The sequence below is a fragment of the Felis catus genome, chromosome A1, assembly GCF_018350175.1.
Source record: "Felis catus isolate Fca126 chromosome A1, F.catus_Fca126_mat1.0, whole genome shotgun sequence".
NCBI lineage: Eukaryota > Metazoa > Chordata > Mammalia > Carnivora > Felidae > Felis > Felis catus.
Genome location: NC_058368.1, coordinates 146585134 through 146613051, shown reverse-complemented (window position 1 = coordinate 146613051; position 27918 = coordinate 146585134). Strand labels below are relative to the sequence as shown.

Here is a 27918-nt window from a genome sequence, read left to right as displayed (position 1 = left end):
CTCCGCTAGCTTGTAAAGTTGCTCAACTAGGGCCAAGAGCTGGGAGGGGGTGGGGAGATGGAAGAAAAAGGAGAACTGCTGTTTTCGGGGCGAGAGGGCTGGTCCTAGAGGCCCGAGATTCGGGTCCCCGCGCCACCTTTGTCTGCAGAGCGCTCTGAGCACGGGGTTTGTTCGTTGAGACCACAGTGGAAGGCTCCACTTCGCTCTTCTGGGTGAGATAAAATTCTTGCACATCTCTGATGATTCAAGTCAAGCTTTTCCCGCCCAGGAGCTTCCCAGACCTCCGCGGCACTCCAACAACCCCACCCCCATACCCTGCTCCCTCCCGGCCGTCCTCCGCGCTCCGCGCGCAGGACAAAAGAACCCTGGGGCACCGAGGAGGGCCTTGACAGCCCCCAAGTCCCCAAAGAGACGCAGCCGGGGGACCCTGCCCATCTCCCTGCCGGACCTCTTCCCAGACTGCCTGCGGGCAGAGGGGGTCACGTCCGCTCAGGTCCCGGGCTGCTGGGGCGCAGGACCGTCCTGTCAGGAGCTGCCCTGGAACAGCATTCCAGGAACACCAGGTACTGACCACACACCAGGGGCCCGGGAGCCAGGTGGCCCGCACCAAGGCGGCTTCGGGGACTTGCAAGTGGGCAAGTCTCGGGAGTCCCCATTCAAACTTTTGCCTCGAGCAGGTTAACAAAAAACAACAAAAAACAAACAAAAAAAGACGAAGAAGAAAAAGAAGAAGAAAGAAAAGAAAAAGAAAGAAAGGAAAAAGAAAAAAGAAAAGAAAAAAAAAGCTCAAGGTGCCATTGGTCCCTCCTGCTCTCCAGCTCAAGACCCCACGACTTTTCTAAGGGTTCGCTACAATTCTCTTCCCTCCCTTCCCCCAATTCCGTTAGTCCTTCTACCCCCACCCGATTCCGGACTTCTTTTGTCTGCATCTTTTCAGCACCACGGTCCCTCGGTATTCCTCTCTCCAAACGTCCTTCTGAAAGTTACCTGCATTTTTAAAGTGCATATATTTTCTTAACTTCGCCTTACAGCTAGTTCTCTTTGCTTTAATTAAAGTGTTCTACCAATTACAATGTACTTCGTTTTTCTAAGCTCGCTCGTCTTTTTTTCCTTTTTTTTTTTTCTTTCTTTTTTTTTTTTTTTTTTAAGGGGAACAAAAGAAACGTGATTACCTTGAAAGGCGGCTTATTGCAGTTTGGGGGAAAAAATCACCGCAGCGCTGAGCGAGTGGGCTCGGTGTTGCCGGGGCGGGTCACATAGGAAGCGCGGTGGCCTGGGGAAGCGTGAGGAGGGTGCGGGACGGTGCTGAAGGATGCAGGAGGATGCGGGGCTGGCCGCAGATCCCGGTCCCAGCGCCTGTCCACAGCACCTAATGTTCGCGGCTGTGGCTCCCGCCCGCCTGGAGTTCTTCCCCAGAAAGGCTCGGGGCAGCTCGCCTGCAAGTTCAAATGCGGGTTGTGACACCCATCATCATTATATCACTGTACCGTCAGCACCGAGGAGGAGACTCAGCGAGGAGGAGGAGGAGGAAGAGGAGGAGGGTTCATTCACGGGCTCCTGAAGCGCTCCGCAGCTTCAGCCACTCCTAAGAGCCCAGGCTTGGAAAGCAGGCAGAGGGGCGGAAAGGCAGCTCCCCGCGCCTGCGGTAGGGACCGCCTGCCTCCCTCCCCAGGCACTCCCACCTCTCGGCGTTTCTTCCTGACAAGAAGTACCAATCGGCTTGGGGACAGCAACGCTCCCCATTCAGCGACTCACTAAGTAACATCGCGCTGTGTGCACAGAAACCACTGCCCTCCCACCCCTCCCCACCCCCACTTCTCCGCCCCCTGCGCTGCCAGTTCTGGGTTAGGGGAAAGGAGCCCCCAGGCTCTTGTGGGGCAGGCCAGCACTAGACAATTGAGCACCCTCAGTTCTTCTTGGGAGCTAATGAAACTCTGTAAAAATCAGCAAAGAACTCGGTTACAGCGTGTTTACGCGGCCACAGAGCCTGCCTGTCCCATCTGAGGGAAGTGTCATTCTTGCGCCTTCTGCCAACCTGAAAGAGACATTGAGAAAATGAGATCCTTCTAAGACCTAGAGGAAAAGTGTAAGAACTGCCTTCCCTGGGAACTGCCCAAAGGGGAGCCCAACGTCACTGCACAATTTACAAAGACCCTGGTAATAAAGGGCTGGACAGTAAATTCCCCAAAGCAAATCCCTTGTTGGATTTAAACTCTTACTCTGCCACAAATGTACATAAGTCTCGATTCTGCTTTCTTCCTTCTTCCTTTCTCTCAATTTTTCAAAGTGTCCCTCATGGTAGAATATTTAATGATTTTTCTGAGTAACAGACTGCTTGGATGTACCAATCCCCCTCCTTGTGGTCAGGAAATGGGACCCTAATCTTTCATGAGTTTATGTGATTTTTGTTTTCAGCCAGGCCCACCAACTATGTAAACAACATCAACACAAGGAAGAGTCCTCTGCATTGTGTTACAAAAGATTTCCTATAGGACCTTAGAGAGCCAAGGGTCAACCAGTTGCACAAAGGATTTCTGCCCCTTAGAAAAGAGGGACTTTGTATTTTCCTTTTCTTTGAAGTCAAGTATGAGTTTATACAATGGGAAGAAAATAAGTCCAAGGTGCCTATCAGTTTAACACTGGGGACACTGGAATGGATAGCAAACGTTTCTTTCTACACAAACATGGAAGCATCCTCATAATGTTTCTCACTGATGTCTCTACTTAGAAAATTATATCAAACACAACAGTGAGGATTAAAGAAAAAAGTTGAGTTTCCCTCTGAATTTCTTTGAGTAGGTGGGCCTTACACTCACACTTTAAAACTTGCAGAAGCCTAGACTTCTGTACATGCACATCCACCATGTTTCTTTCCAAAGTTTCTTTTGCAAACTGTATGCATTCTGCATGATGCTACATTTTAAGTGATAAACAAGTCGAAGTTTTGTTAGAATTTCAGTTCTCAAAATGTGTGTTATCCATTTCTTCTCAGTTATATATTTATCAGCTCATGACAGTAAATAATGTAACTATTAATTATAGGATTTAGGAATCAATTTTTTGTTTGTTTGATAATGACAATGACTTATTTATTCTTAGTATAGTTATCATACTACTATTCTTAACATTGAAGTTCTATTTCATTAAATATTTAGAATAACAGAGTCACAGAACAGAATCGGATTTCAACCTTTAGATTCAACAGATAAGCAAACTAAACCTCAGAAAGTGACTTTTCCTAAAATCACCCAATTAAAAGCAGAGCTGTTACCACAACACAATTCCTCACACTGGGTACAGTGGTCTCTTCAGAGCTCCTCAGAACAACTTTATAATCAAGATCACTTCATTCAAAAAGGGTGAAAAATGAAATTAAAGAATCTTTATTGGAATTTATACTGCAGGCATTAGGATAGACCTTTCTCTGAAACATTTCGAAGTATATACTATTGTTCTCATTCTTAAATTTGAGTAAATCTAGTTGAGTTCCGAAGAGTTTATATGTCTTGCCCAAGGGTCCTTTCTAAGTGGTAGATCCGCCCATCTGAAAAGCTTATTATCTCTCTATTACCCTGCTCTCCCTTCATCATACAGCTAAGTAAAACATTCCTACAAAGGAAACCTAATAGCAGATTAATATCCATTTTCAAGGAAATGTTAATACATTAACAGTCACTATAAGTAATGCCATCTTTACATGATAAAACATGAAGAAAAATTAAGGGTCAGAGACTACTTACATCCTGAGATATTTTCCTTTATCTTGCCAAATGTATTCCTCTAGCCTTCTAACATTTATAGTTCCTTATAATGTCCATGGACATTACAACTCTTGGCCGAGGAGCAGTATTATTGGGCAAAGGTACTTTCTCAAGAAGACTTCACCCGTCAGAAGACGGACAATGTTGAAAAGCTTTATACCACATGTTTTCCCTTTAGTTTGGTTTGTAACGTTATTTAGAAAATTAAACACTTCTTCAGGCTGTCAAATAACTAAAATGAAGTGACACCCCTGAATATCAGCTTGATTTCTCCAAGGCAGATTTTCCCCTTCAGGTACCTATAATGGAGAGGGAGTAAAAAGGAAAACATATAAGGTAGGTTCAGAATAGAGTCTACAGCTGTATTATTTATATTTAACTGTCCCTGAGGCCTTCTCTCTCTCTCTCTCTCTCTCTCTCTCTCTCTCTCTCTCTCTCTCTCTCTCTCTCTTTTCCCCCTCTCCCTCCTTCTTTCCCCCCTCTCTCCCTGTCTCCCTCTCTCTCTCTTCATGAAGACAAAGAGAATGACAGACCAGTTATTTCTGATTCTCCCATGTCTGAAAAAATATCACAAGGTTTTGAATGGGAAAGTGTGTCTTTGTAACTTTTATTTGTCCACTACACTAATTTGTAATGTAAAACTAATTTGTTCATTACACTCAAGTCTGAATCAAACAGCAGTTAAAATCTCATTCTGTGTATCCCCCTTTAAATCATGGCCTTATACTGGGGATGCTCCGTATGTAAATTCCATACTCTCAGGTAGTATAGATAAAGCAAGATCATCATTGCTAGCGCTGGTGTCTACAAGAAACCAGAAGCCAGAGTCTATGTGCCTTGCTTCGTTGCCTTGATCTTGTCTTCAGGAACTTGGCAGAGGTCAGGGGCATCCAGCCAATGACTTGAACAAGAAAGGTGTAGCTGGCAGGTAGGTCTCCAGGGAATTTCATTATCTCCATCTAAACCTCCCTCTGAGCTGTAGGATCACATTTCAGACTTCTCCTTTTTTATTGATCAGGTGAAGTGTTCTTAGACATGGTATCATCTTTTGCTTCATTGGGGATGACAAGGTTCCAGTCCCACTTACGTTCAGAAAACAGGTTCACATTTCAAGTCCCTGGTCTGGCTGATCCTGGACACAATGGAGCAAATATCCTCTCTGGAGGGTGAAAAACGGTGACATTAAAAAAATTCACCTTTAGTGAATTTCACAGTGCCTAGAAAAAGGAAGCCAACCCCTAAAATTGCTTCATTATTTTGTTGTATTTCATTTTTTTTTATAATTTAGGGACAGATATTTTACCCAACACTTTAAATGCTTTTTGCTTTTTTAGGAAATGCAGAAGTAATATGAGGTCTTTGCTGCCTTCTTTAAAAAATAAAAGAAACTCTACAAAAGGCAAAGTGATGGTGACGATCTCGTTACTCTTTAGCCTGAAGTATATAAATTACTCAGAGAAATTAAACATAGACAAATATCTTTAGAAAGCCATGAAAAATTTGATTTTTCCCAGGGTGAGACTTGGCTCCCCAGTCCCCAAATCAAAATGTTACAGTAAAATGTTGCTTCCAATAAAAGGTTTTTTTTTTTTTTTTTTTTTTTTTCTTTGCTGTAAATGTCCTGTTCATGGTTGGGCAGATTATTCCAGAACTTAACTGGAAGACCATCTACATCACGACGGAACTATGCAAGCCAAAGCCAAGTCCCAACATGGAGTGATGGGAAAGGCTGGGCTTTCGAGAGGAGATGACTTCATTAGGGAGAAGAGAGGCTCTCTGAGTCGGTCCACAAGGCAGCCAAATGGCTCAGCACATCTGCACTCACCCCCGGGAGGCTCTGGAGCAGAGTACCAAAAATGTCATCATTTTTATAAAGAAAAAGATTAAGGCATAGATGAAGCAGTCCAGCTAAACTGAATCAGAGATAGTATCACCCTTACTCTCCTCCTTAGTCACTTTCTCAAAGTCTTTTCTTTCCTTTCCACAACCTGAGAAATATAGGTCATTTTTTATAAAGCATTTTGTCTCACTGAACCAAGATGAGCTGAAGAATTTGATTTCTGAACACAAGGAAGTGGTAGAAAGTTTACAGTCTATGTGGCAGGGCAGAGAACAATGCGGAGGTTTTCTTAAGAGGCAAAACTTTTGCAGGTGCTATTGATTTTCAGTGAATACCAGATTCCATTTATTTAATTAGAGTACAATGGGACCCAGAGACAAGAAGTTTAATGAAAGCACGATGGATGGAGCCAAAAGCCACCACAGCAGCATTACTGTCTCTGGTGAGCAAAGGTGGAAAGTGTGACTGGAAACAAAGGAAGTTCTAAGTAGTGAGAAGAATGTTTGGAGAACTCTAGTATGGGTATCAGAACAAGACACAGAAGTAACGAGCAGACATTCCATTTTAGTTTTTTCAGTAAGAAGTATTGCAGGACTAGTTGAATTCCAGAGGCTTTACGCTTTTGTCAAAAAATATGAATGATCCCATTTTAACCCTGAAATTCAAAGGACATCAAATATTTGCTATAACGCATCAAGAAAAAAATTAGAGAAGAATACCTATAAGACTCAGCAAATACTTATCACAAACAGACGGCTCTCAATTTCATTTCTATTTTCTTTGTTCAATTCAACAAGCATTTACCAAACACTGTTAATGTGTACTGTTTTAGACCTTAGGCATTCAGGCATTACTCAAAAGGTAAGAATTGCTTCTCCGCCTAAAAAAGTTTGTAATCTCTACAGAAAAAAATAATTTCTTAGAGTAGCCTAGGTTATTTATCTATGTAATGACTAATGAAGTTAAAGGGAAAAAAAAAACCAACCGTTTTTGTGTGTGTGTGCCCATTGGCTGGTCTAATCAGCCATCTTTTAAAAACATGTCACTGACTACAAATGAATCAGGGGAGAATGATAGCTCAACAAATCTCTCTTACTGGAAAATCACTTGCATGCACAATTCTATTGACATTGAATCCCAGGCATTAATCTTGTATGCAGAGAAATTTGTGTTTCTTATTTTTCCATAATAAAAATAGTCCATTAGATGTCATGTACTTAGGGTGCATTTTAAGGGTTTTTTTTTTTTAATGTTTATTTATTTTTGAGAGAGAGACAGAGACAGAGTGACAGCAGGGGAGAGGCAGAGAGAGAGAGAGAGAGGGAGACACAAAATTCAAAGCAGGCTTCAGGCTCTGAACTGTCAGCACAGAGCTCAACATGGGGCTTGAACCCGTGAACTGTGAGATCATGACCTGAGCTGAAGTCAGACGCATAACTGACCGAGCCACCTAGGCTCCCCAAAGTTTCTAAAGGTCTTCTAGAGTGAATAATTCAAACCAAAGTTGAATGGTGGAAGGAAAGCATTAAATATCATCCTAACAAGAAAAGGAAGTTCAGAGAAATTGATCACTCCAAGAATACAAGGGTCTCTGGCTGTTGGATATGAGTATCTAATGTAGGCATTAGAGAACAAGAGAAGAGAACAAGGCAATAAAAATTCTTCTTAGTCATCACAAACCTGAAATAATTTGATTTTAAATATTGCATCGAATTTACAGGCATCCTCAAAAATCCAGTTCAGGGGTGCCTAGGTGGCTCAGTCAGTTGAGAGTCCGACTTCAGCTCAGGTCATGATCTCACAGTTTGCGGGTTTGAGCCCCATGTCAGGCTCCGCGCTGACAGATCAGAGCCTAGAGCCTGCTTTGGATTCTATGTCTCCCTCTCTCTGGCTCTTCCCTGCTTGCACTCTGTCTCTCTTTCTCTCAAAAATAAATAAACATTAAAAAAAATGGAGTTGAGTATGTGTAATAGCCCTTCGCATCCCCCATTTCTGCAACTCTTTTGGGAATGTTTGTCTCTTTTTCTCTCTGGAAGTAGCTACCTGTGACTGCCTCCTTTCCCCATATCATCTCACACAATATCTATCTCTCTTCTCTCCTGTTAACATATAGCATCATGTATGTTCAAGGTGTATAATGTGAGGACTTGATACATGTATATACTGTGAAATATTTACCCCAATTAAGTTGGTTAACACATCTTTTATCTCCATAATTACCATTTTGTTGTTGTTGTTGTTATGGTGAAAACATTAAAGTTCTACTCTCATAGTGACTTTTAAATATGTAATACAGTACTGTTAACTACAGTCACTATGTTGTACATCAGATCCCCAGAACTTATTCATCTTATAACTGAAAGTTTTTATGCTTTGACCAACATCTCCCCATTTCCTCCAACCCTTAGGCCCCGGGTGACCACCATTCTACTCTCAATATGCTAAAAAGGCCCGCCATGTATGACAAGCCCACAGCTAACATCATACTTAATGGTGAAAGGTTGAAAGCTTTTTCTCTAAGGTCATGAAAAAGACAAAGGTGTCCATTCTCACCACTCTTGTTTAGCCCAGTAGTGGATGTCTTAGCCAGAGCAATTAGTCAAGAAAAAGAAATAAAAGGCATCTAAATCAGAAAGGAAGAAGTAAAATTGTCCCTGTTGATGAAACAATCTTGCATACAGAAAATCCTAAAAACATCACCAAGAAACTCTCAGATGTAATAAACCAATTCAGTAAAGTTTCAGTAAAAGTCAACATAAAAAATCAGTTGCATTTCTATATAGTAACAACTACCTGAAAAAAAATAAAGAAAACAGTCCCATGTGCAGTGGCATCAAAAACAATACCATACTTAAGTATAAATTTAACCAAAGACGTGAAAGATCTATGCACTGAAGACTATAAGACCTTGAGAAAAAAACTGAAGACCCAAATAAATGGAAAGATATCTTGGAAAAGTTAAAATTGTGAAAATGTCCATACTATCCAAAGCTATCTATAGATTCTGTGCAATCCCTATCAAAATTCCAATGTAATTTGACACAGAAATTTAAAAGGAAAAACAAAAAAAAAAAAAACCACAGTATCTGTCTTAGTTTGGGTTGCCACAGAGGCAAGACTCCTCATTTAGGAGTCAAGACCAAGAAACACCTACAGAGAAGATGCTATGAGACAGGGAAGGAAAAGAGGCTAGTGGAGGCATTTCAAGCAGGTTGTCACTACAGGGAATTGGAGCTGATTCTCACTGAAGAATGCTGAGAAACAGTAGAGAACATGCATGGCCCCCCTTCTGGGAGATTTATAACCAACTTGCTATTGGCTGAAGGCTTTTCCAAAAAGTGTTAATCCCCTGCCACTTCTGTGTGAGTGCAGGCAGACTGGGCTCTGGTGGCCAGAGAAGGCTCTTTTTGTTTTATTTTGTTTTGTTTTGTTTTGCTTTGCTTTAAAGATTATTTATTTATACTGAGAGAGAGAGAGAGAGAGAGAGAGAGAGAGAGAGAATGTGGGTGGGGGAGGGGCAGAGAGAGAGGGAGAGAGAGAGAATCCCAAGCAGGCTCTGTGCTGCCATGAGCCATGAGATCCTGACCTGAGTCAAAACCAAAAGAATCAGATGCTTAACTGACTGAACCACTCAGGCACCCCCAGAGAAGTCTCTCAAAGTTAAAAGATCTAGGGACTGTGATTGGGCCAGTTGGCATGGAAATGATAAAGGTGAGGGATACAGTAGGGATCCCGATCACATTTGCTATAATTCTCAATATTCTAATCACCACTTGGCTGGCTAGAATCCCAGAACTAGCCACACTGGTTTCCTGCCTTGGTGGGGGCAAGATGAGGCTGTAAGTTTTCAGAGACCAGGGAGGCGTGTGAATACATCCATGGCTCCTTCCTTTTAGCCGTCTTCCTCCCATGCCAAGATCACATCATGGCTACTTTCTTATATCCAGTGCTGCCTCATTTGCAGGATCCCTAGTCTGAATCTTAGTGCCTCTTCTCCCTCTCACAGATCTAGTGTGTAAATTCACCTAATGCAAAGTCTTCTTCTTTAGACATGTAGTCACTGGTGGAAGCCCTGTTGAGAGTAGGGTCTTTATATGTCAGGTTCACATTATATACAGTTCCTTACCACCACGCCCGGCCCACAGTAGGTGCTCCATATATATGTGTAAAATAGATGTGGAATGAATACAACTGTTGAGAATGTTCTATGTCCTAAGAACTATCATTAGAGAATAGAAATGAAAATAGGAATAAAACATACTCTCTGCCTCAAGTAACACTGAAAACTCAAATGCTTTACCAAGGCCATGAGGACACCACAAATGAATGAAGTTGAACACAGAAGTGAACAATAGTGAATGGTGAGAAATGTAGAAGGAAGAGAGCCTATTCCTACTTAGTTGAAGTCAAACGGAATGGAGGACTGTTGATTCAGTGCTTCCAGATCTTTAAACACTAGAAAGGCCCAAAGAAATTGGTCTTTGGACAGATCCCCCCTGAAGGATCCTAACATTGTGACCACAAGTTTATTTTATTTTGTTTTTTAATGTTTATTTTTTAGAGAGAGGGTAGGGGGTTGGGGAGGGGCAGAAAGAACAGGAGGCACAGAATCTGAAGCAGGCTCCAGGCTCTGAGCTGTCAGCACAGAGCCCGATGCAGAGCTCGAACTCGCAAACCACAAGATCATGACCTGAGCTGAACTCAGACCCTTAACCAACTGAGCCACCCAGGCACCCCAATAAGTTTAAATGATCAAAGGGAAGGCTGATGGGAGGCTGGCAGACGGTAGTACTCATTTTATTCCCTTTATCTACTCTCTCCTTTTCTTTCTTTGCTCACCCCCTCCCCTAGAGTAAACACCCTTATGAATCCCCAAGAGGCCAGTGTGTTCTACAGAGGCTAAGAAAGGGAAGAAGCGGTGGCAGAGAGATTCCAAGGAAGGAAGGGGATCAATATACAATGATTTCTGAAGAAACAAGGAAGGCCGAAACCAAAATGTGGCAGGTAGAAAAGATGCCCCCTCTGCACCCAGCTCCCTCTCTTTCCGCCATCTGGCCTCACTATGTGTGACCAACACCCATGACTTCACGTGAGCTCCCATTCTAGGGGCCAAGAAAGTTCCTTTTCCCCTTGTGGTTGAGGGACACAATTATCCAGCAACCCAAATGGTAATAAAGCATTTTCCCAAGGGGGTCTTAAACGAGAATACCGTTAATTCTGTACTCTTCAGTGTAAATTCTTGACTTTGTATCTTTGAGGCAATGTATTCTGAGGTCTAAAGGCACAATTTTACACTATTCATAAAGAGAGGCATGTAGCACATGAGGCTGTCAATAAAATAGGAAAGAATACCTACTCTGATAAAGACTATTGCATTTTGGAGGGGGAAGCAGATTTCAAGAGAGTGCTCACATCTGAGGACTAAGCTGGAAACTGGATTATAATTGGGAATTGGTTCCTAAAATGGCCCCGATATGCCTAATAGAGATGGTAGATACAGATGGCAAACAAAAGAACCTAAGAGAGGAGAGTGTTAATCTGGAAACAGATGAATGGCTGGTGTTTAGAAAACAGTGGAGGCGGGAACAATAAAAAGCAAAGGTGAATGAAAAATTAGGTTGCTTGAAACCAAGTTATTTGGCAGATTCCAGGTCAAAAAATAAAAACCTGAACGCTACTGTTTTGTTTCCATTCGCTGCCCAGACTGCTATGTCAAATGTCTCCTTCCCATTGGGAGTAAGGTTCCATAACTATCTGTACACTTTTCATTAATGTACGCCTATTTTTATGTAGTTCAAAATGCTAATCCCATATACTAATTAAGGCTTTCCTTCCACCAAAGCTTCTATGCCTATGGCTCAAGAGACATGAATTGGGGAGGGCGGATGTCCGTGTTTGTACTCTTCCTGCTCCTGCCTGACAGGGGCATGGGGCAGGGCTGGGCAGGCTGCTCTGGGATCTCCGTACTTGCTCTCTTCTAGGCTTTAGCATTTCTGCCATGAAGAGACAGAAGTGAGGGTGAAGGAAAGGGACAAGTCCCTCTTAGTTACCGGCTGCTATAATAATCCTCTTTGGGATCATTAAAGCTTCCCTGGATAACAGTGACTGACAGCTGATGCTCTTGGTGTGTCAGGTGTCCCAGTGCTGGCCACCTAGGGGACACGAGTGCACTTTCCCGGAGTCTTTAAAGGACACCCTCCCTGGGCAATTCCCTGCCCTAGGGGGGTGCATGCAACTGTGCTGCTTCTTTCACTCACCGCAACTCAATCTCCGTTGATAAGCCCCATATCACCTGCTGCTGTCGTCCCCTAGTCTGACAGGACACTCTTGGGGACACCAGCAAAGCAGCTTGACTGCAACTACTTCCTGCTCTATCATTTAGTTCATAAAAAACAAAAACAAACAAACAAAAAATCCCCAAATCCTAGTCTTTGCCAGACCAAACAGTGGGAGGGCAGGCTACCCATGCCCTATCTCCTTCCAATAACTTCTCACCAAATACTTTTGCTCCTGTAGAGTAGGCACAAGGCTGATCAACAAATTCCTTTTCTGAATGGATATATTAAGCTCCACTTGTTAGAAACATCCTCAATTTCTGTGACTTCTTGTCTTAGAGTCTCCCCTTCACCTCTCCCTTGAGGAGAAGAGAAGAAACAGTGCTATCTACAAAAAAATAGTGGCATATAGTTTGATGGAAGGCAGTGTGAGAGATGCTAGTGAGGAGAAAAATGGGCTATCAGGTTGTCTAAAAATGCAGCAAGATGTATCTTACTGGTGAAAATGGGTTCGTCCAGCAAGAAAGAAATTACAAAAGGCCTTCCCTCCAGTCTCCTCTGCCATTGCCCCTTGGCTTTCTGTCTGCGCCCTTATGTAACTGTATGTGTGCATGTCTTCATACCCTAGACTTTTATGTCTCATTTGAATAAAAAGCTTCTAGGCATTCCAGTGATAAGGCAACTCCATACCAAATTCCAGGATTTCTTCTGATTCATAGCATTTTGGCAACTGCATTATGGAAGAGGAGATCTGGCTATCGTTCAGCAATAAGGGGAAAGAAACACTGCCAAGCCTCTGGAAGTCCTAAATTCAAAAGGCCAGGTGTTTGATATAGGGAAGCAATGGGAAGGAAGTAGTAATGTGAGCACAGACTCCAGCAAGGTAAATAGGTTCCCAACATGTCTGGCAGTTCCTGATCTGGTTTCAGATGGAGGAATTTAATAAGCTTTAAGGTCTTAAAACCTGAGTGACAAACAGAATACCAAAAGTGTCACAGTGGAAAGCCTTTTAGAACTGAAGTCATAGGATGGGGGCATAAATCTCAGGTCTGCTACTTACTAGTTTTGTGAATCGGAGCAAGCCAACTGACCTGCCGGAGTTTCCCCACTGGCAAAAGAGTGGTAACAGTACCCATACAACAGAGTTAACAGCAAGATTTGACGAGGTAACAAAATAAAGCACCTAGGAAAGTGGCCAGGGCCACCATGTACGGCTCTGGAGTCTTTGCACTATACAAGTGTCCAGCCAAGCAAATGAGCAGGGGTTGAAAGAGCATCCAAGCTCTGCTAGTTAAGCCATTGACCCAGCACAGGTCTATAATAGACAGGAGCAAGGGGCAAATTTTCCTCCACCTCTGACACAACCTACCAAGACTTGCATCAAGGGACTCTATCTTCCCACAGCTGGCACCTCTTTCTAATTTTCACAATGCCTGCAACGCTTGGATAGCCACTAGATGAATAAATAAATGGAAGGCAGTGTCTTGTTACTGGGGCATGGCTTAGGCTAATCTTTCTACAGAGGATAGCTCTCAATAAATCCACAAGAGCAGGCTCCAAATGAATGAACTGGTCCAAGTCAAGGACCGTCTGCAACTAGATCAGCATTTTTCAATGTATACCTTGTGCTACTGTAGAAAAGAGTTTGTATTTTATAGCTGTGACACCAAAGTCACAAGCAATAGAGGGAAGAATTTAAAAATGGGACTTCATCACAACTAAAAACATTCATGGTGCCAAAGGACACCATCAAGAAGGTGAACAGACAACCCAGAAAATACAGGACACAATTTTTTCAAATCATATATCTGAGAAGAAACTTTGATCTAGAAGAGATATAGAACTGTTCCAACTCAATAACGAAAAGACAACCTAATTTTTAAAAATGAACAAAGTGTATAAATGCGCATTTCTCCAAAGAAGATGTACAAATAAGCAGTAAACACACGAAAGGTGCTCAATGTCATTAGCCATCTGGAAAATACAATTCAAAACCACGATGAGATAGATACCACTTCACACCCACTAAGATAGCTAGAATCAAAAAATTTTTTAAATGTTTATTTATTTTTGAGACAGGGATTGACAGAGTATGAACGGGGGAGGGTCAGAGAGAGAGGGAGACACAGAATCTGAAACAGGCTCCAGGCTCTGAGCTGCCAGCACAGAGCCCGATGCGGGGCTCGAACTCACAGACTGCGAGATCATGACCTGAGCTGAAGTCGGATGCTTAACCGACTGAGCCACCCAGGCGCCCCAAGATGGCTGGAATCAAAATGTCAGATAACAACAAACATTGGTGAGAATACACAGAGTTTAGAAACCTATACACTGTTGGTGGGAATGTAAGATGGTGCAGCCACTTTGGAAAATGGTCTGGTAGTTTCTCAAAGTTACCCATTTGCCCTAGCAATTCCACTCTGAGATATATATCTGAGAGAAATGAAAACATATGTCAACATAAAAACGTGCACACAGATGTTCCTAGTAGCACTGTTCCAAAAATGGGAACAACTTTTATGTCTATCAGCTGATGAAAGAATAAACAAATTATGGTATATCCATGCAAGGGAATATTATTCAGCAATAAAAAGGAGTGAAGTACCGAGACATGCTACAACATTGATGAACCTGACACAAAAGACCACATAAGAGAAAAAAGCCTGACACAAAAGACCACATATTGTATGAATCCACTTATATGAAATGTCCAGAAAAGGCAAATCTATAGAAACAGAAGGTAGATTAATAGGGCTGCCTAGGGCTACGGGGTATGGCCTAGGAGTAAGGGGATATGGGGTTGACTGCTAATGGGTGTGGTATTTCTTTTTGTGGTAATAAAAATGGTCTGGATTATGTTAGTGTGGGTGGATGCATAACTCTGTGAATATAATAAAAAGCATGTAACATAAATGGGTGAATGGTATGGTATGCGAATTATTATCTCAAAGGTGTTACCAAAGTAATGTAAATGTATATTTAAAAAAAACTTACTGGTGATGCTTGTAAAAATGCAGATGACTGAGCCCTTCCTCACACTTACTAAATTAGAATTTTCTGTGACTGAAACCCAGGAAAGTGTAATATAAAAAAGTCCACTAGTCATTCTCATAGGCAGTTAAGTTTGTTGACCACATGACCACTTATGTCATATGAATTAATTGTATAATATTTTTTGTTACAGTTTTTACTGGGAGATTTTTCCTTGTAATAAGTGTGGCATTTGAAGTTCAACAGCTGAGAAATAGTTTGGATAAGACAAAACTCTCTTTTCAGTGTTAATACTTACAGGCAACAAAGTGGAAGAATCTATCTTTTCAGTTTTCCCACTTGGGTGCTCAATGATAAAAATTAAAGGTAGTAAAAATGAAAACCAAGTAAAATTTTGTAATTCATGGTAGAAATTTCCACCATCAATACCATCAACCAAATAAAGACAAGAAGACTGGAAAGTTTCTAAAACTTGGGGGATCTAGTTTCTATTTGCCCCTTTGCCACCAACTACTGGGATGAGATTCATCATTCATATCTCCAACCCTGGCCATTCCTCTGACAGTGTTTACTAAATCTGAATAAAAGTTTGAGATGAAGGTTATTATTTCAACTGCATGACACAATTAATGTTAAAAAGCTAAATATTCCTATTCAAGATATTTTTACTCTTGGATTGAATAACTGTCTTTATATTTGTACAGAATGTTGGTATTTACAAAGTTACAAAGTTAGTATTCACCAGACACTTAATCCTGGAACAATCACTGTGCAGTATATGTGGAAGATTATAATAGGCCTCTGACAGAGACTTCTAGTTGTTCCCCAAGTTGGAAATGTACCCAGCGTTTGTTTTCATTAGATAGTATAAGACATCAGATATGGAAATGATCATCATGAAGGAAGTAGTCTGCATTCACAGATCTCTAGAAATAGATGGATTGCATGTCACAAAGGGCCACACGGAGAAGGACAGGAACAGTCAGGAGCCAGGAGTGAAAGCAGAGCATGGCCCAAAGTCTATTATTAGATTTTATTTTATTTTATTTTATTTTATTTTATTTTATTTTATTTTATGCGTGGCAAGTTATGGGCGAGACAGGGTAGCTACACTGAAAACTTTAGGATTGGATAGTTTGAATGGTTTTGGCAGTCTTTGGGCTACAGAGATGGTCTCTAGTGGTCTGGTACCTGGCCCTGGGGAGTTCTGGGGCGGGTACTGGCTTGGTGTATGAGCTTGATAAAGGAGTTGGTTGGGGGTGTGGGCTCTGGATTGGTGGGTTTGTATATCGACAGCACACTCCCAGGAGAGTTGTTCGCCATTTCTAAGAATTAGCTAGCTCCAGGAAGGGTAGTCTCTTGACTAAGGCTCTAAATGTCAGTGCATCAGGAATATAGAAAATAAGGAAATATAATCAATATACTTCCCCCAACTACATGTCTGCTCACTATGTCACATGTCTGTCCTAGAATGCTTGAATCATCACTACTGGAAAAATGACAACATTTCCCAGATTCTCCTGCAGGCAGGAAAGACCACATGATTCATTTCTTGCCAATAAGACAGGCGAGGAAATGATGTGAACAACTTCTAGGACATGTCCTTCAAGGATGGCAACATGGTCCCTCTTCCCTTCTTCCCTCATCCTGCTGCCTAAAATGTTGATGTGGCAGGTGGCTTTCTTGGATCATGTGTATAAGGCCAACAGCAGAGGGATGGCAGAAAAGCAAGAGAGAGGGAGTACTCACGGGCACTAAATGTTTGCCATGCCAATGTTGACCTGTTGATCTGCTTACATTTAATCAGATTGTTTTATGAGAAAGAAATAAACTTACGGCTTGTTAAGTCACTCTAATTTTGAGCCTCTGTTACAAAGAGAAGACCTATATCTTAACTGACAGAGCTGAGCTATTGTGTAGAGTTGTGCAAGCATCTTTCGCACTGCACGGTGGACAGCCTCTGTTCTGTCCATGGCAGCCATGAATGTGTACCATTTCTCAGATGAGGACAGGGAGTGTCAAGAAGGTTAGGACATCCTTTTAGTAAATCATAGTAAATCTGAAGCCCTACAAGGATTATAGAACCCAAGGGAGATAATACACCAGTTTTACTATAAAATGAAATACAATAATACATCAACATTCTCAGGCAAAAGATAAAAAAAATGTTAAGTACCCACATTCAATATTTGCTTACTTAGAAATGAACGTAAGAGATTTAAACAAAAATAGAATTGGAGAGAATTCTGCTGAATGTTGTTCAACATGCTCAGAGGAATAGGATATCTCTTTAAATTCAAAAGCCAAAGTGACAGGCTGTGCGTAGGGCAGTTATAATGCCTGTGTGTGGGGGTCTATCATTTGCATGCATTACGATGGAAATTGAGCATCCATATTTTACTTACATGTGCCAGTGAAGTGATTGCACTTCCCAGATCCCTTTGTACACATAATTACTTGATTTGGGAGCCAAATGTGTGGTTTAAGGATGGAAATAGGTACACAGCAACTCCATTTGGAAGGTCCAATTTTGACTTAAATGACTGGAAACTTTTTTTTTTAATGAAAGAAAGATTAGATATAGGATTTAAATTTAGTTTGTTTAAAACACTTGATATTTAGGGATTCATTTTTTTTGAAGGGTTCACTTCAAATTAAAATTGCACTTAAATTGGGAGATATAATTAAGTGATGATTGAGATAATTAATCTGTAAGAAGAAAACAATCAGAAAGTATTATTTTATCAGTAGGCTATACATATATCAGCTCTGCAGCTTTAAGAAAAATAGTGTCAACATTTTATATTTAAATGATTCACAAAAACATCCTGCAATTATCTGCCCGTTGTTCTAAAACACATGTCATAATACTAGCAATTGCAAAACTGAATTTTGTCTCCACACATCTAAGAGATACTTTTCTAAAAACACCCCGGGATTTATAGTTTAATATTCTCAAAAGTTTTCCACTTCCTTGAAAAGTCAATTTTTTTCCTTTTGTGCAAGTATGTTCCATAGGAAATGGAATAGTCTTTTAAAAAAATTTTTAATGTTTCATTTATTTTTGAGAGAGAGAGAGAGAAAGAGTGTGAGCGGGGGAGGGGCAGAGAGAGCGGGAGACACAGAGTGGGAAGCAGGCTCCAAGCTCTGAGTTGTCAGCACAGAGCCAGCCCTATGAGGGCTTGAACCTGAGCTGAAGTTGTACATTTACGGATGGAGCCACCCAGGTGCCCCGGAAACGGAATAGTCTTATAGCAAGCATTCTTTACTGATTTAGAAGTTTCCCTACCCATACCTATTGATGTATTAATTAATATAAACAAAATATTACACTATCTACTATATCCCAGGTTGTAATTAGTAGAAGTGCAGGAGGACTTGGGGCCTCAGGCGAAGATCCCTGGGGGTGCTGGACTCCCTTGGCTGCCGGTGGCTGGCATGGGGCAATGCTGGTAGCCATCTTGAAATAATAGTTTTAGAACAATTTTAACCTAAAATGCTGGGTAAAGTTACACTCAAAAAGTCTGCAGCCAATAGTAGTTTCTAAATTGAATAGGACAACCACCGTTAAATTTTAAAAAGGATGTTGTCGTTGGTTAAAGTAAATGCACAGTGCTGGCATTAATTTTTAACTTCTATTTTGGTGACAAATCTAATCATTATACTATCCCCCTGTTATGGAAACCAAAATATTTTGCTTCCAGGGTAGTATTGGTCCAAAAGATACCATAATCTCAGATGAACTCTAAATTTCTCTATTTCATTTTCCAAATACGATTATACTAGTAATAAAAATAATAATGACAACAACAAAAATAATAGTCATAATAGCCACCAATCATTGAGCACCTAATGTAGGCCAAGCATATCTTCATAACTTTGAAAAGGAGGTATTATTATTCTAGTTTCACAGAAGAGAAAAGTAAAACTCAGAGAGGAAGGACAGTACCTCAAGCAGCCATTGCTACTTTTCCATGTACCACATACCTTCTATGTCTCTATATAATCATATATTCCCATGATAGGCTGCAACTGAATTTCCAAAGAATATTGTAACTTTCCCAGGAAGTTGTTACTATTTAGATAGGGGCCCATTTATTACTACTATTTTCTTTCTTCTTTACTAAACTGAAGCTGAACAGAACAAGAACTGCCCTGCTCCCACCCTCCTTAAAAAAAAAAAAAAAAAAAAAAAGGGAGGGAGGGGGAAGTGTGTGGCAAAACTACTTACCACATTTGTGTGGCCTCGGACTTAGAAAAGCGCTCTGTAAATCCTTGCCATCCCGGACATTCTGATAAATTCAGTTCTGGGGACATATTATTTTTATTTTGATAATTTGTCTTCAACCTCATTCCGTTTTACGCAAGAACACAGAGAAATCAATTGGTGTTTTGTTTCATTGCTTTTATTCCATTAAATGCTTCCTTTTACCTCCCCCTCCCCCCTCCCCCCCCCCCCCCCCCCCCCCAGCATGCTTCAAACTTAACAACATGATAGCATCAGCCTTGGGTATTAGCCCTCATAGATAGTAATGTTCTTGAAATAAGTTCAGTGGGACATTTTGTAATAACGTTACCCATGTTCTCAGACTCCTATCAGTCTCAGAGGTAGTCATAATAAACACAAAGTGAAACCTCAAAATCTTGAGGAAATTCTGGCCTTAAAAAAAAAAAAACTGTCTTTGGAGGTCTCTCTGAAGTTAACGTAATGTTTACAAATTGGGTCAATAATCTATAAAAACAAAAACAGCAATCATTTGAGAAGATAACTGAGAAACCCCTGTTTATATGGTACTAAAAAATACAAACCTAAAATTTTCCAACAAAAGCAAGGCAGTGATTTCATAAGAATAGGACTCCGGAAGGGGAAACTGATCAGTAAAAGTTTTGGCATTTCAAGTGCTCCATTTCCTTAAATAAAGAGAAATTGGGATTTTGAAAACCGGTTTTGTGGCATTTTCATGAAAGTCTAGTTTGTAAAGCATGTTTAATGAACATCAGTTCATTTGTTAAAATAGCTTTGAGGCAGTCTTGTTGCCATGTAAAATCTAGTCCTGACTCCAAGTGTTTTCATCCTACTGATATAGCACTTAGAGATACCATGCACTTAGCAATCCTAGGTCACACATCGTGACCTGAAGTGTATATCACAGAGAGCCTCCTCAAGTTCATCTATTTTTGTTACCTCTTGGCCACAAAGCACAATGTGTTTCAGTTTTAATTATTTCTGGAAATTACCATAGCCTGATGAGCTCATAATGAACACTTTGCACATTCCAGAAATTTCCAACTCAAATACTGATGGTTTTCCTTACAACAAATCATCTTAAAAGTTAATTCCCCTGTGGCTTCTACCTTTGAAAACATCTGCTCTTTTAGAACATCTTCTTGCCTTCATATTTTTCATTTCTGTAACTTGCAAACTTCTTTCCCTGTCGCCCACCTTTGTTTATCTAGAAAAAAAGGACCAACATTTCAAGACGTGGATTAAATGCACAGTAGTCCATGAAGGTTTTCTGAAGTGACTCCCCTGCTGAGACCCCAACCCCTGCTCCAGCTGCCTGTCAAAATAGCTACTGTAAATTGTGTGCCCTTGCACTGTTACATGTATCCCAGAATTGCTACAATTCATGGACTCCATGAGACTTCACAGGGGCCATGTTTGTACTTGTATCCCAGTTTCTGGAGCAGTGCTTGACGCCTACATATCCTGAAACTTATTAGGTGAAAATGAATGATGAGAAAGAACAAGGCTGGTTTAGATTTTTAGATACTTTTGTTTCCTTCTCAGTCCTCACAATGAAGTAAAATCATTAGTGCACCTATTTTGTCATCATTGAAAAATGAGCCACGGAACCAGGGAGCTGAAATAGCAAGGGACTGCCTGGGTTTGAAACATGGCTTCACAGGTTTCCTGGCTAAACAAGCTTAGAAAAGTAACTTCATTCATTCTTCTCCCCAAAAAGAATTCCTGGGTCCATTCATGTGTAAAATAGGTATTGTAACACTGTTTACACCTCACAGGATTCTTGTGAGGACTAGAGGATGTCAGATGCACAGGAGGCTTTGCCCAAGGCCCTGAGGTGCAATCAGCTCTTATACATGACAAATAATTAGGCTAGTGTCTCATAAACTATTTGCTATTTATTTATTTTGGGGAGAGCACAAGCTGGGGAGGAGCACAGAGAGGGGGACAGAGGATCCGAAGCAGGCTGCAGGCTAACAGGATGACAGCAGTGAGCCTTATGTGGGGTTGGAACTCACCAACTGTGAGATCATGACCTGAGCTGAAGTTGGAGGCTCAAATAACTGAGCCATCCAGGAGCCCCTCTAGCTAAAAAAAAATTGTCACTTTGTGGTGGCTTCCCCTTCTCCTGCTCCTCTTCTCCCCCCAGCATCTTTATTGAGATATGAGTGACACATAATAATGTGTCCAGAGTTGGAAGATGAAAAAAATTCTGGTGATGGTTGCGACAAGCAACATGAACGTACTTAATGTCACTGAACTGTACAGTTAAAAATGATTAAAATGGTAAATTTTCCATCATGTATCTTTTACCACAATAGCAAACATTTAAAACATACTTTAAAGTGACACACAATAAACTTCACATATTAAAAGTGTACAATATTTTTGGCTACTTTTGACATATGCATACACCTGTGACACCACTGCCCCAGGAAAAACAATGAACATATTCATCATCTCCAAAATATTCCTTGTGTCACTGTGTCATCTGCCCCTCCTCCACCTCTGCCCCCACTCACAGCCAACCACTGATATTCTTTCTATCAGTAATCTATAGATTATTATATATTTTCAGGGCGCCTGGGTGGCTCAGTGGCTTAAGCATCTGACTTTGGCTCAGGTCATGATCTCGTGGCTTGTGGGTTCCAGCACTGTGTTGGGCTCTGTGCTGACAGCTCACAGCCTGGAGCCTGCATCAGATTCTGTGTCTCTGTCTTCTGTCCCTCTCTCAAAAATAAATAAATACACGTTTAAAAAATTAAATAAAAAAATATGGGTTTTCCAGAATTTTATATAAGGGGAGTATGTACTGTATTTAGTCTGGCTTCTTTCTCTGAGATTTATCCATGCTGTTGTAAGTATCAACAGATTATTCCTATCAACTGTTGAGTAGAATTCTGTTGTATGTATTTCATCAGTGTGTTATCCATTCATCTCTTGATGGACATTTGGCTGGTGTCCAGTTTTTTAGCCATTGCAAATAAAGATGCTATGAGTAGTCACATACAAATCTAAGGACATGTGCTTTCATTCTATTGGGCAAATAAGAGTGAAAGGACTGGATCTCATGGCATGTGTATGTTTAACTTCTTAAAGAAACTGTTAAATTGTCCAAAGTCACTGAGCCCTTTATATGACCACCAGCAGTGACTGAGAGCTTCAGTTCATCCATGGCTTGGACATATGGCACTATGGCCTGGAAACTTTCTTGGCAGTAAATTGGGACAACGGTGGGGCTCACCTTGTTTATTTCCTGTCAGGTATCTCTTATGTTTTCTCACCTGACTTCCAGGTACTTTAAAGCCATTGTTTAATACACTTTGTCCAATTTTCCAGTAATTTCTGGTAAGGGGATAGATCTAGACTCTTTCATTCTACCTTGGTCACAAGTGTAACTCTTACATGCCTTCATTCTTATGATGTGAACACTTTAAATTACCAAGGAAACTAAGAAAGAAGCGACCATTAAATGAAATGACAGTCATATCTCATGCTTTCTAATATTTCAGTTTATAGTGGATGCCAAATAATTAGTCTATTATTTATATTGTGTGACATTTGGATTTGGATCTTTATTATCAAGTAGGTTGAACATAAGAAAATGCAATTTCTCACTGATTTATCTAGGGAGAAGAGGAGCAAAAGGGATATATCACTCTATCTTGGCCAGTTAGTTGCTTTTACGCTATTTCATACTAGCATCAGAAAAGAAAAAGGACTATGGAGTTGCTCAGTTCTGAACCTGATCAACTGTAAGAACGTAATAAATGAAGACCGTTATTGATTTGGTTTGGGTAGCTCAGAAACACAGTTATACATCAGCTGAACTGCAAGAGATACTTCTAAGGAATGTTCACTTATCCTACTTTATCTCTCCTATGGTTGATCAGGCAATTCTCATCAAATAGGTTTTGTAAAGAACCCACTTGCCTTAGGTGCTCTGGTGGCTGATGAATAGATACCACATTATGCTTTGCATTTTTTCTGGTGTCAACAGAACACTTCATCTGTTAAGAGAATATTTCCTGGCTTTGGGGAATTAGTTTAAGCTAAATGCAGCCCTCCAATGAACCAAAAGGAACGTCAGCCCCTGAGACACTCTGATCTGAGTCACTGGTTATTATTTCAGGGGAAGTCAGAGACAGGAGAGGTCGTGAGCTTCTGGATATGAAGCGTTCTAACTAGTGCACATTTTAGGATCCGGTTCCCTCATGTAACCCTTCCATCTTTGATTTGTTTAGAATGAAGGCCAATTTAGATGAGAAAACTATTGTAGACGCCAGGTGGAATAGCTGACATGTATACATTGAGGTGGTGGGGGTGGAAAGTGACAAACCTTCAGGAGAAGTGAAATGGTTCCCAGAAGGTTGAGTAATCTTTGGGGGAGCCTCTCACAGGTGGTGAGTGTCCCGAGGCAAAGAGGAGGCCCTGACTACTAGGTGTTCGTTGGTAATAAATCCCTTCAATGCAGGTTCAGACTGGGGATGGCAATGGGGAAGTAAAATACTGTCACTATGTATAAAAGGGCTGCAAATAAATGCACCCGCTTTTCAAGAGCTTCAAACATTAACTTTTTTTGGTGCCAGAAGCCCTGAAGTGAGGCAAAACAAAAACAGTGGTAAAGAGTAAAGGGTGAGAAAGAACAGAAAGCTTAAGTGGTATAGGCTGAAGTCTTTAACAACTACGAAGTCAATGTTCTACCATAATTTTTGAAAAATCATTTTTACCTTTTCTCCCCAGTTTTTGGATCGTGGCAAAATGCAGATAACATAAAGTACACTATTTTAAATAACCATTTTTAAGTGTACAGCCCAGTGATATTCAGTACATTCGTACTGTTGTGCAAACCTCACCACCACCCATCTCCAGAGCTCTTTTCATATTGAAAAAATGAAATTCAATAGCCATTAAACACTAACTCCTCATTCCCCTGTCCCCTCAGCCCCTGGCAACCATCATTTCACTTTCTGTCTCAATAGTTTCGACTATTCCATGCACTTTACAGAGTGAAATGTCTGTCTTTCTGTCAGTACCACACTGTTTTGATTACTATAGCCTTGTGGTAAGCTTTGAAATCAGAAAGTATGAGTTCTCCAGCTTTGTTCTTTTTCAGTATTTTTTGGCTATTCTAGGTTCCTTGAGATTTTTCTCTTTCTGTAAAACCCGTCATTGGGATTTTGAGAAAAGTTGCATTAAATCTACAGATCACGGGGCGCCTGGGTGGCGCAGTCGGTTAAGCGTCCGACTTCAGCCAGGTCACGATCTCGCGGTCCGGGAGTTTGAGCCCCGCGTCAGGCTCTGGGCTGATGGCTCAGAGCCTGGAGCCTGTTTCCGATTCTGTGTCTCCCTCTCTCTCTGCCCCTCCTCCGTTCATGCTCTGTCTCTCTCTGTCCCAAAAATAAAATAAACGTTGAAAAAAAAAATTTAAAAAAATCTACAGATCACTTTGGCTAGCACAACCACTGTAACAATATTAAATCTTCTGTGTCTTCTTTAATTATTTCAGCAATGTTTTGCCATTTTTATTGCACGAGTCCTTCACCTTCTTGGCTATATTAATTCCTAAGTATTTTACTCTTTCTAATGCTATGGTAAATATAATTGTTTTCTTAACTTTGAAGAAGTTCCAGTTTAAGGAGAAAACATTAGAGCAAAATAGTTACGGTCAAAATAGTTAAAGGTAAGTCGGTATTATAATGTATATCTGAGAATCCTTTTTTAAAATAAAAAAAAATATGAACACAACTACATGATAGACATTCTATAAATGACAGACATTGATAAAGTATGTGATAACAACATGACTGAACAGCTTTAAATGGTTTTATATTTTCTTAATCACAGTGGTCATATATATGTACAAGCCCTGCTAACTACTGAGACTAGATGAGCCATAGATACCCTCCAATATCTCTGTAATCCACAAATTGGCTACCATTATTATATATGGTGTCTGACAAAGTCAGGAAACATAAGAGAAATTTTTGTTTGAACAGTCAATATTTACATTTTCAAATGAAATGCATAATATTTTGTCTTCAACCTCTAGCCAATTTGTCAGGTGCAATATCTCTAAATGTTTATTTATTTTTGCAAGAGACAGAGTGCAAGCAGGGGAGGGGCAGAGAGGGAGGGAGACACAGAATCTGAAGCAGGCTCCAGGCTCTGAGCTGTCAGCACAGAGCCCAACGCAGGGCTCAAACTCACCAACTGGGAGACCATGACCTGAGCCGAAGTCGGTTGCTTAACTGACTGAGCCACCCAGGCGCCCCTCAGGAGCAGTATCTCTAAATTTAAACAATATTTCCTATTGCTAATCTGTAAAAGAAGTCTCCATACACTATTCTCTCTAGATCTCCAGACTCAAGGATATTGAAAGATCTGGAACTCCTTCAGCTGAATGCACATATATATACACACACACCTACATACAATAGCCCTACCCAAGAAGGTTTTATCTCAATTAACCTAGAATTTCCCAAACTTAACATCTTGATGGTAAGCTCCCTGAGGTCATAGACAGTGTATCTCTGACACACAGAGATGTCAACCCAGATCAGGTGAATGAATGAATGAATGAATGAATGAATGAATAAAGTTTGGGAAACCAATAACTAAACCTGTTTGGTGCTTCCATAGGCCAGAGAACATAAAAAATGTAATTCCAAAGTTAAATCTGTTTTGACACCTGAAACAATCCAGTAACACTATCACTATCCTTTGTAGCCTTTAAGGTCTGGTGTAAGTCTCACTACTTCTAAGACTCTTTCTCTTATTACTGCAGTCGTCATCAATCTTCTTCTCTGAAATTTTATAGCACTTTTAGTCTTTACCACATAATTTATACCCTATCTTGTAGAATTCACTATGGCATGTTTGATTTATGGCTATTTGACTTCTGGCTATGCACATTTCTGGTGCTCTGTGAATTATAACTCTCATACGATAACAAGCATGCAGCACACCAATAAACCTCTTATTATTAATAACTATTGTACAATTAATAACTTTACAGCCCTTTATATCAATAAGGTTCATTTAAAACTATTGTCTCATTTGATTTCACAATGGTGGTGCAGTGGATATTAGTGCAATTATTCCCTTTTTGTAGATGGTGCAACTAAGAACCGAAGAAGTTAAATAATGTTTCAGTGATTAGATATTTGTTAGATTATGGACTAAACCCAGCATCTATGACATCCAAAGCCCATTTATTTGCCTCCCTGTCTGTTTTCTGACTGAAAACAGAAGTAAGCCTTGCTCTGACATTCAGAATACATACAATTCTCCAGTCTTTCTGCCCTTCACAACTTTTATCCCAGAAACTAGTTTCTAGACAATCAGTGATGCAAGAGGCTGAAAGGAGAGAGAGAAAGAAAGAGGAAGTAGAGAGAAGTCCAAGGGAAGTAAAGAAAGGAAAAGATACTAAGAAGTACAGACCCAGACTGGAAGACTCTAGGCCTATCTGGCCAGCAGATGTGTTTTGTTTGGCCACCACAGAGCGTTTTTTAAAAGAGTGAGTTCATTGCCAACTTTTAAAATGGCAAGTGTTCTCATCTATATTTCTGGCTTCTCTTGAAAATATGAAATGAAAGGCAGATTAGTCTCAAATTTCTGCATGGTGATAATTTGCTCGAGCTGAGTAGTGGCTGCTCTGTCAAGACAGAGAGTGCACCTTCCAGTCCCAGCCCTGTCTCTGGTTTAACTCCAGGTAGCATCACTCTTCCAGCCTCTCCAGGGACTTGCAGCTGTTTCTTCTGCATAAAGAAATACAATGGGCTTTATTTTATGCCCGTCTCTGACTTTCTATAGATATCTTCAGCTTTAATTTATTTATTTTAATTACCCACATCCTGATCAGAGGGCTACCTGAAGTCACACGCTTTCTTAGCCAAATAAATTCATGCATTGAACAAATATTTACTGAGTGCCTACTATGTACCCAGAATTGTTTAGGAATCAATTTCATTAATTCAAAGTCATACCTTAGGTTTCCCCTGAGATGACTAATGATTACAAACAATTACTACCTGGTAATGAATCAGTCTTATGGCTAAAATACAAACACTTTTAATTATGCATATTCAGGATCAAGTTTTGACAATGATTTGGCCATAAAATCCAAGCATAGCTTTAAGGATTCTAAAACGATCAAGTAACATTGGAGTAGATCAAGGTGCCCCAAAGGATTGGTTTGGATATTCTAAAGATTTGTGATTTTGTTTCTGAACTGTGCTACATGTAAGAAAAACAATACAAGTTTTTAATTGGGTTTGCCTCAAGAAGCCAGACAGACTTTGGTTTGAAGATAACAGATGAACCAAAGCTTATTCCCTAATACCTAAAACTTTGAATAAATGGAAAGGTGAGAGCAAAGCAGGTACACAGGGATAAATGTCTCTAAATCTTATTTTCATCCCCAGACATCTCTTCAAAGTTGCTATCATACTCTATGTAGAAACTCTGCTGAATTTAATTAATCCTATATGGCTCTACCTTTAATTTCTGATTTATTACAGGAAAGGTAAGGCAAGAAACTATGGTAAGTAAGATAAGACCATCAAAAAGATCTCATGTAGGGGCGCCTGGGTGGCTCAGTTGGTTGTGTCCGACTTCGGCTCAGGTCATGATCTCACAGCTCATGAGTTGGAGCCCTGCGTTGGGCTCTGTGCTGACAGCTCGGAGCCTGGAGCCTGCTTCGGATTCTGTGTCTCCCTCTCTCTCTGCCCCTAACCCACTCACATTCTGTCTCTGTCTCTCTCAAAAATAAATAAACATGCAAAAAAAAATTAAAAAAAAAAA

At 40.6% G+C, this 27918-nt stretch overlaps 2 protein-coding genes and 1 long non-coding RNA gene across 6 annotated transcripts in view; all 3 read right to left on the bottom strand.

The window, feature by feature from the left end:
• Positions 1-1696, bottom strand: part of VCAN (versican) — a 120937-nt gene extending 119241 nt beyond the window's left edge. The window contains exon 1 of one of the 4 annotated variants that reach the window (XM_045033290.1): positions 1173-1696. The gene's annotated coding sequence lies outside the window, so the exon portion shown is untranslated. The remainder of the gene's footprint in view (positions 1-1172) is intronic. The other 3 variants (XM_003981130.6, XM_003981131.6, XM_003981132.5) reach the window with 3 other exon arrangements.
• Positions 1697-1829: 133 nt separating this feature from the next.
• On the bottom strand, positions 1830-5286 carry LOC123384973. The gene is made up of 3 exons (XR_006596849.1): positions 4849-5286; positions 3741-4060; positions 1830-2035 (listed from the first exon to the last, which is right to left on the bottom strand). It is a non-coding gene; the product is annotated as an uncharacterized LOC123384973 (long non-coding RNA).
• An 11921-nt stretch (positions 5287-17207) lies between these two features.
• The window catches only part of XRCC4 (X-ray repair cross complementing 4), a 307462-nt gene continuing 296751 nt past the window's right edge, over positions 17208-27918 (bottom strand). The window contains exons 10-12 of the transcript XR_002744314.2: positions 20223-20320; positions 19099-19174; positions 17208-17417 (exon numbers count right to left, since the gene is read on the bottom strand). The gene's annotated coding sequence lies outside the window, so the exon portion shown is untranslated. The remainder of the gene's footprint in view (positions 17418-19098; positions 19175-20222; positions 20321-27918) is intronic.